At 36.3% G+C, this 19,850-nt stretch overlaps 1 non-coding gene across 1 annotated transcript; it reads left to right on the top strand.

The window, feature by feature from the left end:
* Window positions 1-18,177: 18,177 nt before the first annotated feature.
* On the top strand, window positions 18,178-18,306 carry LOC122109788. The gene has a single exon (XR_006147755.1). It is a non-coding gene; the product is annotated as a small nucleolar RNA SNORA40 (small nucleolar RNA).
* The last annotated feature ends 1,544 nt before the right edge of the window (window positions 18,307-19,850 follow it).

The raw sequence follows: 19,850 nt of genomic DNA, 5'->3' as shown, positions 1-19,850 counted from the left end.
GAAATATAGAAGCCAATCATGATTCTTGGAGCGATATTCTTGGCATGAATCAACTTCTGGTCAAACTTTCTTTTTTATTCCTTTGAAGGTAGGAGAATGCAATCTACAGTCATTCCTGGGCAAATAATTACCCTTATGTCCTCCACTGAGAGAACTCTGATAGCTCCTCAATCTTTAATTGTTGTGGTCCTCTACAGTTCACATCTTGCTGTGACCACCTTCAGACCCCTCCAGCTTCACTGTTCCTCCATATCTTTTCAAGGGCCAGGTATACCCAATTGACCCCCGTGTGTGTGTGTGTGTGTGTGTGTGTGTGTGTGTGTGTGTGTGTGTGTGTGTTGAAATGAATATGACCATCCACCTGATTCAATAACCCACTTCTGCCATACCAGAATTCAAGCCTTTCACAAAAAGTTTGTCTGAGAAGTGAGGGACATCTCCTTCCATTCTGATTAGCTCCTTTCCTTCCTTCCTCACACCAGAGTTTATCTGTGTAGAATGGACCTTCTAACTGCAATGCTTTTGCCTCCAAAGGCTGGATGCTTTTGTTGTTGTTGTTTTTAAGCAAAAATACCCCCTGAGTTCTTCCCAACTCCACAGTTTATATTATACAATTCACACACAGAGTACTGAGACTTTTGATATTCAAAATCATTCTTTAGAAACAAAAAGAGGCTTTCCTCTCTAGAAAATTTCGCTAAACTTAAAACTATTTGAGCTTTTAATATAAATGTTTCTGAAATTCAATTGACTCTTTTCTGGATTATTTTGAGTTTATCCTTCCCTGGGGCAAATGAATGTCCTCTGGAGCAATGTGGAATGACAATAATAATTTTTTTAAGAAGCAACATTAGATTACTGTCCCTAATAGCTCTTCTTAGAGTATATTTTTGCAGAAATTCGGGAACTATTTACTTCTCACTTGAGACCTTCAAGTAAAAAAGCCCTCTGTTATAAATTTACTTACCCAGAATAGAAAATTCTACTTTAAAAGTATAATAAGTAAGTCTCTACTGAGGTAGAGTTCTTACTTTCCTAGACTAGGGGTTACTTATGTCTGCCAGCAGTATCTCCCTCCTACCTTTGGGTTGAAGTCTTCACCTCTTCCTACATGTAGTGACTTTCTTTCTTCATACACAGGCCCAGGTTCTTAGAGGATCCAACATACCCAAAAATTCCCAAGGTCTTATTATCACCTCTTTATTGCAAGGGGATAATAAAAAGTCTTTATTAAATTGAGCAAATGAATGCTAGGCCTTTAAGCAGCATCTCTATTTCTTGACTCTTTTATAAATATGTGTGGTGTGTGTGTGTGTGTGTGTGTTGATACTGGGGCCTGAACTCAGGACCTCACACTGCCTCTGAGCTTGCTTGCTCATAGCTGGTGCTCTACCAGTTGTGCCAGACCTCAAGTCCTCTAAACACTCTCATCACGCACTGATTCCTGACCACTGCAAGACTACATGTAGAAGTAAATTAATTGTTGTGTCATTTTTCAGTCTTACTGTCCTGGATCAGTATATTGAAAATACTCCCCCTCCCTCTATTTTCTCCATATTCATGTGGAATCTTAGGTTAGAAACACCAAATATAAAATAGATGCATTTATAGTCATCTGTCTTTTGCTTCCTGGCCCTTATTTAACATCTGCAATGCAAACAAATCAGCAGAGTGAAGAATTTCATTTGCCTCCTTCTTCTTTGTACAAAGTGTCCTCTCTGTATCCAAAACATATGAAGCATTTTATTTTTAAAGTCAGACATATCAACTGATTTTTCCATTGTTGGTTCTTCACGTTTGTTTCTAAGATATGATATGTATTGTTACTCAACCCTCTTTTTAGAATGACAGTTTTCCAAGTTGTTTTTAAAAAAGCAAACCTTTAAAATGCTAACACAAAATAATGACATGAATGTGAAAGTGTCACTGTGTGTATGGAGGTGAACATTAGAAGAAAGGAGGAAATGAGGAGAGGATAACGTTATATGTATGTATGAAAATAGAATAATGAAGCCCACCTTAACTGTTTTTTAAAAAGGCAGAACAGAAAGGCAATAAACAAGTCTGTCCCCCAAATACAATTATTTTGTAAGTTTGCACATTCCTTTCATTTACTCTTTGGCATGGCTTGTGATTTTGCTATTGATATATTTTTCTACTACAATGCCAATTGGCTTTTATTTATAGATAGTCAAGATAATAATAAAATTGAAACAAGATATGCTATGGAATCATTTTAATTCATGCAAGACTTTCCCAGAGAGTCCTTTGGAATTTTCCATGTAGTCTATTATACCATCTAGAAATGATTATAATTCTATCTCTTCCTTTCAAATGTTTATACTTCTAAATTCTCCTGTTGTATTTAATTACATTGGTGAGTATATTGTACATTACCAATTATATTGGTAAAGTTAAACAATGAGAGTTATATTCATTGTTTCCTCTTGTTATTGTAGTTAATGAGCTTGTTTCTCATTTTCCTTCATAAATCCTGATACTGGAATTTTTGTTGAGATACACACATTTTGTAAATGCTATAGTTATTCATTTAATCCTATTTTAATTAGGTATTTGAAGTGAAAAATGGACTATACAGTTTATCATCTATCCTTTTCAGCATCTGAGAAGAAAGACATACACATTTTTGCTTTATTTACACAGTGAAATGTATTAATAGATTTAAAATGCAGAACTAATCTTGTATGACCAAAATAATATATTGAAAGCTTATTCCAGACTAGACACTTTTCTAAAGATACATGGTAATCAATTAATGTTATCTTTGTAGAAATTTTATAATTTAAATGTGAATATTATCTCAAGTTCAGATATGTAGATACTGTTAGCATATTCACTTTATAGTAAAGGAAATTGAAGGGCCTGGATATTAAAATAGAAAGTCTAGTGTCACATACCTAATAAGCAATGAAATAAGGATTCAACTTCCTAGAGTTTCAGCTTTGAGATTTTCTTCTTGGTCTTATTACATCTTATAATAGCGTCCCATTATTTCCATGTACTGTTGGTTTCTCTTGTTTATTTAACTGGATCTTTCAGTAGTATGTCTATATGCATCTGTATGGCCACCAAATCAGATGCCTCTCTTTAATGCTCTTAATGTCATAAAATGATTTGAAGAATTTTTTTCTTATAGAATTTTAATTTTGTTTCTTTTCTCAGGTTTGTTTCTTTTTGCTGGTACTGCAGTGAAAATTCAGGACTTCATGACTGTTAGTCAGGCTTTCCACCATTGGCCCCAGTCCTTTTTTTGTTTTAGTTATTTTTTATGATAGGGTCTTGCACATTTTACTTAGGACTACTATCAGACCACAATCCCTTTTCCTATGCCTCTTATATAGTTGGAATTCTAGATAGGAGCTATGATACCCAACGTTTTTGTTGAGATGAAGTCTTGTCAATTTTTGTCAGGATTGACCTTGAATTGTGACCTTTCAGCTCTCTTCCTCCCAAGTAGCTGGATTACAGGTGTGTGCCCACATGCCTAATCTAGAATTGACACATTTGAATTATTGTCCATTTGAGTTATTCCTTCCTTAAAATTTTAATAGAATCACCCTCTAATTCTGTACCAAATTGTTTTATAGCCTGGAATTACCTAGAGATGAGACTTTGACTGTAGATGAATAACTCTTTAACAACCTCCTCAGTGAGTTGAATTAGAAGAAATCCTAACTCTATCATTCCAGTTTGATTCTTTCTGGCTCTAAGCTTGTCTCACTAGGCACTTCTATACTTCATTTAGATGCCTGAGATCATTCCAAAACAAGTATGAAGGAAAACTATCATGCATTCCTTGGTATGTTAATGGCACCTTTATCTCTACCCAAGTGCTGAAGTTGAGAGCCAACGAGTCTGTCTTGGGTGTTTTTTTTTTTTCACTCCTTTCCCTACATTATTATGCAAAATGAGAAGAATAAAAACCCACACATGCTCTAACAAAGTTATACAAAGATAAGCTCCAGAGGCATGTCAAAGTATACTCAATTCCCCAACCTCTCATTAACCTGTAGTTAAGCTGTGTGTAACTGAACTGATTATAGTATAATAATGGCATATTTGTAAGCAGAACTGAAATGCCTAAGAGATTATGTAACAGTGAAAGCTTCCTAGTTCAAGTAGTGGTTTTAGGAAAAGGGAGCATGGAGGTCTCAAAAGTCAGTAGCTGCGACATTCTCCTACTGAGGACACTTTGAACTGCTGATGTAATTTAGCACTGTTGTATGTGCTTACCCCTCAAACCATTAAAAGAAGAGATAAAGACAAGTTTTTGTAGACATCTAGAATGATGTCTCTTGACAAGTGTTGTCAATTCTCCTTATAAAATGGATTGGGAAAGTGCCTCGTTAGCACAGTAAGTAGCGTGTCAGGCTCACAAAATGGATTGTGAATTTCTTCATTTTCTTCCAGCTTCACTAGCTCTGCCTTTGTCAACAAGTAATCTCTCACTATCTTCTACTTACCTTCCTTGCTTTTTCCTCCCAATCAATATTTTACACAACAGCTGAAATTATCCCTTGAAAATTAAAAGTACATCATTCCTCACTCCTAATTTAAACTATAGAATCGATCCCACTGTACTTGGAACAATGTCCATCTCACACACGATGTCCTCTAAAGTCCTACCTGTCTCACTCACACATACTAGACCAGACTCCATGTTTGGTAACTAACCCCTATTGATGACTCCAGCGACTTGTCAATGTAGCAAGCTTATTGCAATTTAGAATGAGGATGCTTTCCATTCTTCAGTTTAAAGAGTGAATTTCTTATCCATGCTCTTATTTATTTATTCTAATTCACTGATTATTACCCAGGTTTCAGCTATAAACAGAGAGAATCATCAGCTATTCCTTCCCTGACTGCCTTAATCCATGGTAGTTCCCACCAGTGTCATTCACCTTTAGATCACATGGTTTTTTGGGTTTGATAACATCCCATTCTAAAAACCAAAGGATGAAACAATGGTTGGAAACTTTATATCAGGCAAAATCCTAAATGAAAAAAAGCAAACCAATTCACATAAGCAATCAAGATGACGTTATCAAGGATAAGAGATCCTAACTTTTACCCTAAAACAAAACATATAGATAGATAGATAGATAGATAGATAGATAGATAGATAGATAGATAGATAGATAGATAGATAGATAGACAGACAGAGATAGAGATATATAAAACCTTAAAAATGTTCTTGTGCCGGGTGCTGGTGGCTCACACCTATAATCCTAGCTACTCAGGAGGCTGAGCTCCGAGGATCACTGTTCAAAGCCAACCTGGGCAGGAAAGTACGTGAGACTCTAGTCTCCAATAAGCTACCAGAAAACCAGAAGTGGTGCTGTGGTAGAGCACTAGCCTTGAGTACAAAGGAGGCTCAGGGACAGTGCCCAGGCCCTGAGTTCAAGCCCCACAACCAACAAAAAAAAAAGTTCCTGTTTTCATAGAACTTATCTTTAAAGAACATGGATACACAAGTAAGGTATACTCATTTAGAGAAGTTTGAAACACTCCAAAGAATGAGAAAAAAGAACACAAAAATGACAACGATTTCTAGCAAAGGAGTAGAAAATCATAGATGAAAAGTGGTCAAAAGAAGTGGCACTGAAGAAAAAGTCAAAAGCTATGTACATATGACCAGATAAGATGATATTAAGTGAAATGAACCCCAAGACAGGGACACAAATGCTTTTTCCTTTCTTGCTATTGTTTCTAATGTATTTATAATGTACCATGTGATTTTTTTGGTTGCTTTGTATGTCCTTCTCCCATGGTATAACCCCTGTTTTCACTGTATTTGATGTCGGTCTAATTTGTGGAGGGGAAGGGAAAAAAAATGTTTAAATAGGGATACAGGTTGACCCATTGTGACAATGAGATGTACAAGACACTATGTTGAAAAACGAACTTTACAATTTGGGGAGGGGGGTAGTGTAGTTGTGGAGGTTGGAGGGAAGGGATGGTAAGGGAAAAACAAAGGAGGAGGCAACAATGCTTGATAGGAAATGTATTCATTACCTTGCTCATGTAACGATAACCCCTCTGTACAGTATTTTTACAATAAAAATCTTAGTTTAAAAAAAGACTAAGAAGAAGAAGTGGCGCTGAGCGCTCGCCTTGAGCTGAAGAGCTCAGGGACAGCTCCCAGGCCCAGAATTCCAGCCCCATGGCAGATTAAAAAAAAAAGTTTGAGTCCCAATCTCAGCACCACCACCACCCCCACCCCCCACCAAAAAAAAGTGGTCAAAAAGTCTCTTCTGAGAAGTTGACATTTGGGCAGAAAATTGAGTGAAGGGGCTGAGTAATCCACACATAAAACCAGGGAAGCAGTCCTCCAGACTGAAATGTGAGCAAGGGAAATACACTGATGTGTGTCTCGGAAGAATGTTGCCTTTGGTATGAATGAGCTAACGCAAACGACCTACACAGCTAGAGAATGAACACTAGATAGAATGTCATATAAGCTGAGATAGACAGTAGTAGAGACACCTAAACAAAGATATTTCTTGATTTGATTTAAACATTAAAATCTTTTTTTTTTTTTTTTTTGGTCTGTATTTCAACCGTGGAGTTTGAACAGAGCCTGGGTACTGTGTATGAGCTTTTTTGCCCAAGGCCAGTGCTCTACCACTTGATCTACTGCTCCATTCTGACTTTTTAGTAGTTAATTGGAGATAAGAGTTTCATGGACACTCCTGTCCAAGTTGGCCTTGAACTGTGGCCCTCAGATCTCAGCCTTAGTAGTAGCTAGGATTAGAGACATGAGCCATAATCATCCAGCTGTATTTTAAAAATAGTTGCTGTAGCTGTTACTGGATTAAAAGTTAATTCAAGAAACCAAAGGATAAGCAAAGTAAGATGATTTAGGACATTCATGCCATGCTCTTGTGAAAACTGGAAGTGGTGATGACTGGCAACACGATGTACCTTTGAAAGGAATGTGTCCCCTATCAGATTCATGTGTGGTTATCCAGAAAAGTAATGAGGATGAAGACTTGCCAAACAAGCTCTATGCTCTGGTAACCTATGTCCCTGTTACCATGTTCAAAAATCCACAGACAGTCAGTGTGGAAAGTTTGAGAAAGTATGTTTTGAAACTACATGAAAAAAAATGAGACTTATAAGAAAGGGAAGTTGACCCAACTGGGTGGGCCAAATGCTAGCAATATAACAAGTATGATAAATAAAAATAACAAGTGGATTTAGAAATACAAAGTATTTAGTTACCTTGAAAAAATTCTTTTAGTAGAGTGAAAGTGTTCAAAGTCTTATAAGAGCCTAGCACTGCCTGCAATTCTAGCTACTCAGAAGGCTGAAATTTGAGGATCACAGTTCAAAGTCAACTGGGTCAAGAAAGACCATGAGATTATTATCTACAGTTAACCACCAATGACTGGGATATGGGGTTGTGACTTAAGTGGTAGAGGGCTAGCCTTGAGTAACAAAACTCAGGGACAGCTCCCAGGCCCTGAGTTCAAAACCCAGAACAAATACAAGACCAAAAAAAAAAAAGTCTGATAAGGGTGAATAGAGCTAGGCTGCAGAGGCTGATACCTATAATCCCAGCTACTTGGAAGGCAAAAATAGCAGGATTATAGTTGCAGTCTAGTTTGGCAAAAAAAAAAAATTAGAGAAACCATAAATCAAAGAAAAAAATGAATGTAGTGATACATGTCTATAAGCCCAGTCATGAAGGTAGGAATATCACAGACTCAGGCTGTCCTTGGCAAAAAGCCTGTGACACAATTTAAAAGATAACTGAAAGCAGAAAGAGGAAGGAGTAAGGCTCTGTGGTGAAACCTGGCCTAGCAAGCATGGGGCCCTGTTTCAATTCCCAGTACTGCTCCTTCCATCTCTCTCTTTAAAAAAAAGAGTAAATGGAAAAGGAATTCGTTCCGGGGGGGGGGGGGGATTTCTATACAAGAGAACACATAAATCATTCTATAGCTAGAGAGGAATGTGGAGTCAAAGAAATTTAGTTTTGTTTGTTTTTAATTAGAGGAATTAGAGTAAATGTGTTTGCAGATGAAAATGTGTTCACTCGAAGGAGATGAGGGAAGGATGCTGCAGCAGTGTCCTGAACATGCAAGAGGGACTAGGATCTCTTGAACACTGGAAAGCATGGTGCACTCACCTTTAGGACAAGTACCTAAGGGTGAGTAGCTGGGCACAGATCCACATCTACTCAGTTGGATTGATGTGGTAGTCAGTATCCACAAAAGGTCTCCTCTAATTGCTCTGAATTCTTAATGAGATAAAAATAAAGGCATCTGCTAAAGAGGTGAGAGAAAGAATGGAAGGTGAGAAACATGTTGCCCGGCAACATCAATAACCTACTTAATGTTAAATGTCATGAATTTTAATCAAGACAAGTTATCATAATAATGCATTTTTGCCAGTTAAGTTCAGCTTCATGGGTGCTCTGTGCAAGAAGAAAATTTGATTTTACCAATGTTGGTATGAATGTCAGATAAAACAGGGACATATTAATTAAAGGCAAATAATTAAAATGATTTTCCATGGGATTTAAACGGAGATGGAAGAAAGTGAGGACAGAAGTAGCAGCCTCACAGACCCTGAAAATGGCAGTAGGAAACAGACATGCAACATAAGACTTTGAAAGCTGAGCTATCATTTGAATTAAAATAACTTTGAGAATGAACTGGAAAGGTAAGAGGTGGTAAAAACTATAATAGCTCTTTAGAAAATATAAGAAGACATCTCATTTCTAACTAAAATAGGCAAAACACATGGGGATAAGAAATCTCACTCTCTATATGAAAAATACTTTCAAACTCTACTTGAACCTATTAAAGGAAGCAATCCTTTGGGGGGGAGAAACTTATTCTGGATAAAAAGCTTCAGTTGGTGTTGAGGAGTGAGGGAAGCTAGATCAAAGAGAGGAGTACAGACAAATGAAACAAGGGAGGCTGAGAACCCAGCCATAATATTCAAAGTGTATTTGCAAACGGAATTGGGAAAACTGAGGGGACAGATAGGGTTTAGAGAGATGGGAAGAAGAATGAAAGGGGTGACATTGATCAAGATGGATTGTACTCATGAACTGACATGTTGAATTGAAACTCCTTTGTACAACCTTGAAAGGTAATTATGACATAAAAGTAAATAAAATGTTTTCCTCTGGGGGAAAAAAGCTTCAATTTTATTCAGCATAATGATGGCGAATCTTTGTAAATTTCCATGATTGTAATGAGATCCAATAAAAAAATAAAAATAATGTAAGGGAATTCCAACATATAATTGCATAAGAAAGGAACAGTAAGATTTTATTTAACTATTCCATGTGACCATTGAGAATAAAAGTTATATCCCATTTCGTTTTTAACAAACTCACTTAACTTACAGCCAATTAAATTCAAATGAATCAAATATGGAATCATAAGAAGTACAGAAGACAGCATAAGAGTGTTTTAAAAAATAAGCTCAGAGTTTGGAAGGGTTTTTCAAGTAGTAATAAAAATGCAAAAGCAATAAAGTCTGATTTGAAGAGATAAATACATAAATATAATGCTGACAAAATTTCAAATCTACAAACCCAGTAAAAATGATAAATGGAAGGAAAATATTTGGGGCATGTATGGTAAAAGGCATATTTTCTTATCAGTATTTGTACAAGAAAGGACAAATAACAAAAGTATGAAAAATGAGCAAAATATGTAAATGGAGTACAGCAAATGAAGTACAAAGGCTAATAAGCATATAAAAAGATATTCTGCCTCATTCATAATTAAAGCAATAATAAAGATTCAAAGGGAAAACACCATTTTTATCTATCAGCTTGTCAAATTCTAGAAGAGGTAAAAATACTCGTGAGTGACAGACGCATGGATGAGGAGGCATTCTCAGGATTGCTGAGTGTGTAAATGGACACATCTTGTTTGCCTTTCACTTGGATAGCAACAAAGGTAATAACTATTGTCTTTTTAATTTTTATTTATTTTTTGTCTTTGCTATTCTCATTCACAGATGAAATGTTTTTGTTCACCTTCTAATGTTCTCTCCAAAGGTCCCACAATTGTTATGTGTGTTTGCATATGTATCTATAGATCATGTATATATGAATCTCTTTCTCTCTCAGTGCACACACACACACACACACACACACACACACACACACAATCCTGTGTTTTACATGTATGTTTGTCTTTTAGATTAACAACCACATATGGCAGAACACCTGCAACTTTTGTTCTAAACTTGGTTCTAAACCTTTGTTCTAAACTATGCTCATCCTAATGATCTCTAGTTCCATCTACTTTCCTGGAATAAACATAATGCCATACTTATGTATGGTTGAATAATACTCCATTGTGTGTATATGCCACATTATCTTGATCCACTTATTACGTGTAGGGATCTACAAATAGTGCTGCCACAAGTATGGATATGCAAGTGACTATATTATCCTGACTTACATTCCTTCAGATGTACGTACAAGAATGGTATTGCTGGATTGTAGGGTAGTTCTATTTTTAGTTTTGTTTCCCATATTGTTTCCCATAATGATTATACTAGTTTATAGCTTCACCATGGGTATAAGAGTCAGCATTTGTTGTTGTTTTTTAATTAATGGTCATTGTAAGTATATTTAAATGAAATCTGAATGTTATCTTTATTTTCATTTCCTTTATGGCCAAGGATGTTGAACATTTATTCCAGTATTTGCTGGCCATTTGCACTTCTAGTTTTGGAAAATTGCTCAGTTTATTTGCACATTTATTGACAACAGCTATTGCTTTCAGATGCATGAATCACTAACCAAGAAATTTTACTTTTAGGAATATATCCTTCACAAACATGTTCCCCAAATTGCACACTTACAGATGAACAGTGATTCTCTTTACAATATTCTAATAAATACCCAAGCAACAAATATCTTAAATGTCCATTGAAAGTTAGATTTGTATGGTTGTACCTTATAATATGCAGTTGTTCAAATTAAGGCAATAAATTATGTACTGACTTGAAGAGTCTTCCAAAAAGCATTCCTACATGAAAAATCAAACAGCATAACAATGCACAGAGCATAGTGCATTTGAATTACAAAATGAAAGGGCATATGCACAAATATAGGTATATACATAGAACATTCAAAATTCTGTTTAGCAATTTATCTTTTAATGTGGCAGGTGTTAGCAATTTAGAAAAGAGTTATAAATATAGAAAATATTCTCCCTTAAATTACATCTGTGTTCCATAATAAATTATAACCATGACAGCTTTTGGTCACCTAGCTTGATGGGTGGCCATAAGGTCTCCAGACAAAACATTAAGACATTTAAATTAAATGAAGAGCCTATATTAATTTATCCCAGGTGAATATACTTCAATTTAGTGAGATTCCAAAACCTGATTCTTAAAATTTGTGTGGAAAAGCAAAGGTTCAAATACTGAAGAATAAAATTAGGTTAACTATGAAGTTAGGCCTGTTAAGGTGATATGATCCTGGTATAATGGTTTAAATTAACTCTAGGACAGAAAAGAATGTTCTCAAATAGTCATGTATATACAGATATCTCTATTTTATGTTGACTTACATTCTTTCAGATATATGCCCAAGGGCAGGAAAGCAGGATTACATAGTATCTTTAGATTTATTTTTTAAAAAAATTTCCATAGGGGGAACATGAATTTACATTTCTACCAACAGCAAATAAGAGAGCATTTTACCCCACATCCTTTCCAGTAAGAGAGCATTTTACCCCACATCCTTTCCAGTATGAGATGCTTGTTTTCTTAATGATATCCATTCTAGCCTGAGGTGACCTGACATCTCAGTGCTATTTTGATTTGCATTTCCTGTTGAAAGATGTTGAATATTTCATCTTTATGTGTTGTATTTATTTTTATTTTTAAAAGTCCCTGTCTCAATTTACTTGCCCCTTTATTTATCAAATTATTTGTTCTTTTGATGTTTAATTTTTTGAAATGTTTATATATTATAGACATTATCTCTTATTCCAAGAACTTTCTTGCAAACACTTTCCTCCAATCTGTCTAATAATTGCTTCCTTTATTGTGAAGAAGCCTTTTAATTTGATATAGTCATATGTGTCCATTCTTACACATTTCCTGAGCAACTGAAGTCTTCTTCAGAAAGTCATGTTGGAAGTATAGCTTAGAAGTATTGTGACAATCTAGCAAATACAAGGCCCCAAGTTCAAACCCCACTCTGGCCCAAAGAAGAATAAAAAACAGAATATCTTTACCTATGTCTATATCCTTCAAGTGTTTTCCCTTTTATTCTCCTGCAGTAATTTCACTGAAGTCATTGATCTATTTTATAAATGTTTTGATATGTGTTACATAATAGAATTATAGACAGGTGGGAAAAGAAAAGCTCCTCAAAAAATCTGCCAGAATATCTATCATGTCACATTTAAAAGAAATAAATTCCATATGGGCTTAAATATAAGAAGTACAATATCAGTATGCTTAAGAGAAAATTAAGGAGATCATGCTGACATTGCATTTGACTTTTTTCATGAAATACATTGGAATGATATATAGGATTACATTTAATTAATTTTTGTTCAAATTAAAAATACCATAAAGAAAATGAAAAAAGAAGACACAAAATGAGAGCAAATATTTGCAAAATATATTAAAGACAAGAATTTGATGAAAAGAATCAATTAAAATTGCTACAGCTGAATAAAAAGTCATAATAAAACCATTAGAATAATTAGTTAAACACAAGATAAAACATGTAAGGAATAGGCATGATGACACACATCTGTAATTCCACCTTTTGAGAGGTAGAAACAAGAGGATTATGAGTTCAAATTCAGCCTGGGCTACATAATAAAGTCCATCTCAAAACCCAGCATATAAACCAAACCAAGAGGCAAGACAGCTGATTAGAAGATTTCTTTGCATGAGTATGCTAAGAGGAATAGTCAGGATAGCAAAGGAAAGACCATATTCTTTTTTTATTTTATTTTATTTTTATTTTTTTTAAATTTTATTTTATTTTATTTGAGAACATACTGTACAGAGGGGTTACAATTACATGGGCAGGATAATGCATACATTTCTTACCAAGCATTGCAGCCTCCTCCTTTGTTTACCCTTCACCTCCCTTCCCAGCCTCCCTCCTCCCCCCCACCCACTCATACCCCCCCCCCACACACACCGACATTGTAAAGCTGGTTTTGACATGACATTTTGTACTTCTCATTGTTGCAACAGGTCCACTTGAATCCTTAAACGACTTGTTTGTCCCCGTCTCCTCCACATGTTATACTGACATCAAATATAGTGAAAGCGGGGGTTACACTGTGGGGGAGGGACATACTAAGCAACAAAGAAATAATCTTATAAATGCGTTAGAAACACATGCATGAAAGAAACAAAAACATTAAAATACATATTTGAGGGTTCGTTTTCCTAACATCACATTCTCTGACTTTTTCCGCTTGACTCATACCTATACTAGATATTGCAAATAAGGGAAACCATGGGACCTATGTTTCTTTGGGCCTGGCTTACTTCACTTAATATAATTTTTTCCAAGCCTTTCCATTTCCTAACAAATGGTGAAATGTCATTCTTTCTGATGGAGGCATAGAAGTCCATTGTGTATATATACCACATTTTCTTGATCCATTCATCTACTGAGGGGCATCTGGGTTGGTTCCATATCTTAGCTATGGTAAATAATGCTGCAATAAACATAGTTGTGCTGGTAGCTTTAGTGTGGTCTTGTTTGTAAACATTAGGGTAAATGCCCAAAAGTGGGATTGCTGGGTCATAGGGGAGTTCTATGTGAAGTCTTTTGAGGAACCTCCATACTGCTTTCCAAAGTGGTTGAACAAGTTTACATTCCCACCAACAATGAAGTAAGGTTCCTTTCTGTCCACATCCCCTCCAGCATCTGTTGTTAGAGTTCTTGATTTTTGCTGTTCTAACTGGAGTGAGGTGATATCTCAATGTTGTTTTGATTTGCATTTCTTTTATGGCTAGGGATGTTGAACATTTCTTCATGTGTCTATTGGCCATCCTTCTTTCTTCTTCAGAGAAGCTTCTCTTTAAGTCTTTCGCCCACTTACTTATTGGGCAGTTGTTTCTTTGAGGATTTGTTGTTGGGTGGTTTAATTTTTTGAGTTCCAAGTATATTTTAGATATGAGACCCTTGTCCGTTGTATGGCTAGTAAAGATCTTCTCCCAATCCGTGGGCTTTCTATTGATCTTGCTAGCTATGTCATTTGCCCTGCAGAAGCTCTGCAACCTTATGCAATCCCATTTGTCCAACCTTTCTTTGATTTGTTGTGTTTCCGGGTCTCTATTCAGAAAATTTCGGCCTGAGCCAAGGAGACCCAGGGTTTCTCCTATTCCATCCTGTAATGTTTTCAGAGTGTCTGCTTTGAGTTCAAGGTCTTTGATCCATTTGGAGTTGATTCTGGTGCAGGGTGATATATAAGGATCTAGCTTTAGTTTTCTACATGTAGTTAACCAGTTTTGCCAGCACCATTTACTGAAGAGGCTGTCTGTCTTCCATTCTATTGTTTTAGCTCCCTTATCGAAGATTAGATGGCTATAGGTCTGTAGGTTCATTTCTGGGTTTTCAATTCTATTCCATTGGTCCTGAGTTCTGTTCTTATGCCAATACCAAGCTGTTTTGATTACTATGGCTTTATAGTAGAGTTTGAAATTTGGTATTGATATTCCTCCAGCAGTGTGGAAAGACCATATTCTGAAGAGAAAAAGAAAGGAAGAACTTTTTTAATCATGAAAGAGCAACAAAATAGCTAAGAAACATGAAGAAACAGAAACAGAGCAGAGTAAAACAAAAAGTTATCTTCAGCTCAATCCCTGGCTTTCCCAAGGGGCAAACATCTCCAACACAAGACAAGTTAGAAAGCCTTGGTGACAGAATGACAGATCCAGCTGAAGGATAAACTCTTACTTCGTCAAAGCCTTAAACCCAGTATGGGGATTTGGTATGACAGTGACTTCTCCTGCCCAACAAGCTAACATTGGACAAGACCTTTCATTGCTGCCACACTCAGAGTGACAATGATTTACAATCTTGAGAAGGGGACCACCTCTTCAAGGCTGATTGATTCTGACTTCAAAAAGGAATAACAGTGGCCCAGGGGTGTCTGGGTGGGAGACAGCATGATATCTGGTCATGGAGAAGGAGAGGGTCTGATATGAGCCTGCTGACAAGTGTAAGCAGTGTGGAGATGAGGCAGTGAATCAGGTAAGTAGTTGGAGGTCCCACCCTCCCCAAGAAAGAGAAAGTCTCACAGCCTGATGATCATTGTGGAAACAGAGCACTAATCCCATGGATGGCAGCCTGACAGGCCTCTAAGAGTTGAGTTCTTTCTGCCCAGTAGGAATAAGAGAGACGGTGGTTTCCCCAGTCAGTTCCCTCCCACAGGCCAACAACTGCTTGGAAGGAAACTGAAAATACTAGGATGGACCGACAGCGAACCCAAGTCATTCAGTTCTCATCACCAGTGCAGAACTGGGCACTCTGGGTTCACTCCACTATCCTGTGTGTTCAGGGGAAGCACGTCAGTTCCCCATGTGTTTCCCCTGGAGACACATAGTGGGGTGCCTGTGAAATAACTGAGAACATCTCCAGCTCACAGCCTTTGAAGTTACCTGTGGCTCCTAGGATACAAAGGTCAGGGTCTTCTCAAGTATAAGAGCATAGAAGCAAGCAGTGGACTCTTAGGTAGCTCCACCTTCAACCCACAGATAACACCAATTGCCCATTAAGAACTACAACAGACCTCAGCTAATATACTCCATTTGAATGGTGTTAGGGATCAAAACCAGTATACTGAGCATGCTGGCAAATGTTTGGCTACTAAGCTATACAACTGAATGTGGTATTGAGAAATTGAACCACAAACTTGCCACTACATAGTCATACCTGAACCTTGAAAATACTTGAACTAAAGGACCTTAGGTGACTAAAGCTTCCAACATGGCTTGTGGTACACAAATCCCAAAGCAGAAACCCAAGAAATATGGAAAACCAATAAGACTTGATTCCTTCAAAAGAATGTTCCATTAGAACATAAAAAAGTGAAGTGCATTGAAAACCCTGGAAAGATTTCAAAGAATGATAAGAATGGGCAATAAATTTAAAAAGACATATATAAACACCTGGGTGACTTCGAAGGAATACATATAAATGCTGATTGGGTTAAAAAAGACAAATAAACAACTCAATAAAATGAGGAAAACAATAGAGATGTTGAAAGGAAAGGTAAAAACTAGGTTGAAATTCTGGAAATGCAAAACATAATCCAAATAAAAAAGTTGAGTACAGGTGGTTCATGCCTGTAATCCTAGTTATTCAGAAGGCTAAAATCTGAGGATACCAATTTGAAGCCAGCCTTGGCAGAAAAGTCTTTAAAACTCTTATTTCCAATTAACGACTATCGAGCTAGTAGTAGAGCAGGGACTCAAATGGTAGACTACTAACCTTGAGCAAAAAGACTCAGAGATTGCCTGAGTTCAAGTCCTGAGCTCAAGCTCCAGGGCTGGCATTTAAAAAATAAATGTAATTCATCAAGACATAACAATTATCAGCACACACACTGAGCTTTTGCACACCTAGTTCCATAAAACAAACAACACTGGATATAAATCCACAGGTAGACTCCACACAACACTTTAATACCAATAGATATGTCATCTGGACAAAAAAATCAATAAAGAAACTTTAGCAACAATTGGCACTACAGATCAAATAGACTTAACTGCCATCTGTAGAATGTTTCTTGTTAACAGCTTCAGAATATACAATCTTCTCAGCAATCTACAGTACATAATCCAAAACTAGGCCATCTTTCAGGATATAAAACAAATTAGCAAGTAAAAGAAAAATTAAAATCACTTCCTGTATTTTATCATACCACAATAGAATAAAACTAGAAATCAAGAGCAAAAGAAGATACAAGAAAATGTTTAAATACACCGATACTTAAGTAGAACACTTTTCAGTGGTCAGCATGGCACTGAAGAAATGTGGAAATTTTAAAAAATGTTAAAAACAAAATGAAAACAAAACCTACCAGAATTTTGGAACACAGCAAAAGTTCTACTAGGAGGAGTGTTTATAGCTGTATGCCTGCTTATATTAGAAAATTAGAGTGTTCTGAACTGTATATCATTTGGATGTCTTGGATTCATTTATTCTTTTATAAACATTTTTATTAGCACATATCAGTAGTACAAGGAATTGCATTATAACATTTCCATACTTATATGCAATGAATCTCAATAAAATTCAGCCTCTCTATCATATGCACTTATCTTCTTTCCCTGATTTTTAAAACTATTCAGTAATTTTCTTTATCCTGTTTTCATACATGTATATTAAGCACTTGAACCATATTCACCCCTCTTTACCCAGTCCAGTTGTCATCCCTCAATAGAAAATGTTTTACAGTCCCACTTTTTATTGTTTTAGTGTATATGAATTATACAAAGGGGATTTACTTTGGTATTTCATGCATGCATTTATTATATTTTAATCAAATTAATTCTTTCTATTATACTTGCTTTCCCTTTCTCTCCTATCTCTTTTATTATTCATCAGTTTTCAATTAGTTTCCATGTTCTATCTTCCCATAAGCTTGTAATTCTTCTCAAATATATAAACCTTAGAGGAATTTTTACACATTACCTCAAGGAAGCATGTAGTAAAATATTTTAAATCTCACAACTTATAACAACAAAAATCTGAAAACATTCCTATTTTTTCTTAAAAGGAAAATCAATTTTAAAAAACCCTGTGGTATATAATTAATGACTACAGCTCCATCATAGATCTTAGAAATATAACTTTGGTCAGGCTCAAGGGTGCATGCCTATAACTCTAGCTACACAAGGGTCTGAGATTTAAGATCCCAGTTAAAATCAACTTGGTCAGACAAATCCATGAGACTCTAATCTCCAGTTCACTAGCAATACACTGGAAGTGGAGGTGTGGCTCAACTGGTAATGTATCAGCCTTGAGCTAAGCAAGAATTTGAAGTCGTGAATACTAGCCCTCCCCCCCCCAAAAAAAAGGAAGGAAGGAAGGAAGGAGGGGAGGGAGGGAAGGAAGGGAGGAGGAAGGGAGGAAGGAAGGAAGAGGGAGGTAAAGAAGGAAGAAAAGACAAGAAAATGTAGAGCACTTATGTATGTGTATTTGTTTAGTTTGTAACAAAGCCTTAGAGACAGGTGCAAACAGTAAATCCTCTTTTGCAACTCAGAACTCATCGCTGATATGAGATTTTGGTACATGTAAGAAGGAATATGATTCCTACAAGAGTTGGCAAGTGAGGGTTTGTTAACTTACACAGGTTGCTCTGAGAATAAAGTTGATGTAAAGCAAAAATTAAAATTAAAAAGAAAATGTAAAGAAGCCAGTTTCAAAACTGTAGAGTATGTTTTATCTATTTACAATAAGCCATGAATTGTTAAAGTATACACAATTGAATAAGCAGAAAAATAGAGCCAGTAGTAAACATTGGTGGAGGTTTGAGCAGGTGAGCAATAAGGTAGGTATTGATGAGAAAAAAATGAGAAATGTATGAGTACAGCTCTTTTGTTGACTGACAGATTCCCTAATGTTTCCTTTATTGCTATGCTTTACTATTTACATGTTTTAATCACAGTGATTTTTTTTTCTGGTCGTGGGGCCTGAACTCTGGGCCTGGACACTGTCCCTCAGCTCTTCAGCTCACGGCTAGTGCTCTACCACTTGAGCCTCAGTCCCACTTCTGGCCTTTTCTGCTTATGTGGTACTGAGGAATCGAACCCAGGGCCTCATGCATGCAAGGCAAGCACTCTACCACTGAGCCACCTTCTCAGACCCCCCACAGTGATTTTTAAGTAGCACTGCTATATTAATAATTTAAAGGAATAACATATTTTGGAGTAACATAATGGCAAATGTCCAGCCTACCAACCTGTAGACAAATTGGAACTGCTGATTTCTAGTCTATCTAGCCAAAACTTTTGTTTATGTTTTACAGTTTTATAACCCACTGAACCTAAATCTGTTACTTTTTAAAATTCAAATAATATCACCTCAATCATATTCAAAAATGGACATATAGTTCTGATTTCATATATCCTTACAGTATGCCTATGAATAGGAGCTACTTCTGGAACTTGAGTGAGCCTTTGTGATGGCTTGACTAATCAAGCAAAGCAGCCTAGATTATGTGGAAAGTCTATTGTATGTATCTCAGGCCACAGTCAATGTCACCTAACCAGCACATGAATGAGCAAGTCCTAATAACCACCTGGCCAAAATGCTGTATGAGCTCACACACATCCCTCCAGGATGTTGTATGAACTTACTATTCCTAAGACAACTTAGCCCACCATCCTAACAGGGATCATGACAAATGATTATTGTTATTTGATGCCACTAAGTTCAGGGTAGTTTGTAGTAGATGATGGAAACATCTAGGGTTCCAAAAGAAACAACTTTGAATATGTGTAACTTTTGCATATGGATGATTTGAGTCAGACTATGCTGAGGCAAAGAAATAGATCGTGCATAATTCTAGGTGATGGTACTTCATAGTATCCAGTCCTTTCATTTGTTCATACCGCCAGATCTTCAGAATTCTGCTGGCCAGGAATTGGAGATCATTTGGCCATCAACCTCCTTAATAGAGGTTGTCCTGGCGATTTATAAACATAGGATTCTGCATTGTTTGATTTTTAAATTCTTGAAATGTAAGAGGTACTCATTTCACTGAGAAATAAAGGTCTTATACATTGAACTGCAAGATGACCTTTTAATTCTTTTTGAGAGAGAAAACTCAGATGTTTGCAATTCAAAGCGT

The sequence above is a fragment of the Dipodomys spectabilis genome, unplaced genomic scaffold, assembly GCF_019054845.1.
Source record: "Dipodomys spectabilis isolate Male_0828 unplaced genomic scaffold, ASM1905484v1 ptg000069l, whole genome shotgun sequence".
Taxonomy (NCBI): domain Eukaryota; kingdom Metazoa; phylum Chordata; class Mammalia; order Rodentia; family Heteromyidae; genus Dipodomys; species Dipodomys spectabilis.
The sequence above is the reverse complement of the archived record's forward strand: the minus strand, read 5'-3'. Positions and strand labels throughout refer to the sequence as shown.